Source organism: Crocodylus porosus, unplaced genomic scaffold (genome assembly GCF_001723895.1).
Source record: "Crocodylus porosus isolate Cpor-Errol unplaced genomic scaffold, CroPor_comp1, whole genome shotgun sequence".
Classification (NCBI taxonomy): Eukaryota; Metazoa; Chordata; order Crocodylia; family Crocodylidae; genus Crocodylus; species Crocodylus porosus.
The window spans coordinates 69,452,343-69,452,844 of NW_017728949.1; positions in this window are offsets into that span (position 1 = coordinate 69,452,343).

Genomic DNA, 502 nt, shown 5'->3' on the forward strand with positions numbered 1-502 from the left:
GTCTATGAAATCTATGAAATCTATGAAACTCCTTGTGCGTCTTTGCTGCAGCAGTGCAACTTAAGTCATTGCCTGCAAAGACAAGCACAAATTAAATAAATCATTCTCATGGAAATAACAGGCTGCTAATATTACATTGATTCATAAATGTTGAGACCTGATAGGATTAGGATGATCATGTAACCTGAATTCTGGCATAGCAAATTAATGGATGAATGTGTCTAGTTCAGGGGTGGGCCTGCAGGCTGGATGCAGCCTGCCACTTGATTAGATCTGGCCCATGGCTGGCCCTGCTGCACTCCTCATGGGGCTGAGCCCTGCCACCGGCAGCCAAAGCAGTGCTCCTGTCCATGCCTGGCCCCAGCCAATGTGCACAGCTTCCAGTGAGGCTGCTTCCAGTGTGCAGGCGGCCAAGCGGGTGGAAGGTGGCAGGAGCTGTAGCCGGTGCTGACCCAGCCTGGAAAAAACTCATAAAAACTGTCTTTGTGGCCTTTGGGCCCAA